Consider the following 683-nt stretch of genomic DNA (forward strand, 5'->3'; position numbering starts at 1 on the left):
CATATATCCAAAATGTTTCACGTTTAGGCTCAAACTTTTTACCGTGTGCCTGCCAAAATCTCAAACCACTTATTGATAAAAAGTGGCAGCCGTGGTTTGGTGGGAGCATGCTTCGCATCCCACACCGAAGGTCCTGAGTCCAAGCGCCGGGTAAAGCAACATCAAAAATACAGAACAAGTTTTTCAATTGGAAACAAATACCAAGCGCGGTCGCCCCTCGGCAGTGATTTGGCATACAGTCCAAGCGTATTTCTACCATGAAAAGCTTTTAGTGTAAATGCATCTTCCTTGCATCAGCTTTCGTTTGGAATCCCGTCCCGCCAATTTGCAGGGAAAATCAAAGGGGAGCAAGACGCAAATTTGAAGAGAAGTTTGGCCTAAATCTTCTCGGAGACAAAACGCACCAAGCATTAATTGATTTTTTTGTCTAATTGTTATGGCTAATGCGTCAAGCGTAATACAAATTCTAAATTACTTAAACAAACAGCTTTTGTTCTACCTAAATAACAAATTCAAGGTTTTCATGTTTATTCCATCGAAATGAAATTAGCGTGTATTTGTTTAAATTATTTTGTTATTATTTTTCAATGGAAAATTTAGTTGTACTTAATTGCTCGTTTCCATATTTGTACAGTTGAATTTTGGTATTAAGTTCACATAGGTTTAATGACACGTGTACCTTA

Source organism: Eurosta solidaginis, chromosome 4 (assembly GCF_040869045.1).
Source record: "Eurosta solidaginis isolate ZX-2024a chromosome 4, ASM4086904v1, whole genome shotgun sequence".
Taxonomy (NCBI): domain Eukaryota; kingdom Metazoa; phylum Arthropoda; class Insecta; order Diptera; family Tephritidae; genus Eurosta; species Eurosta solidaginis.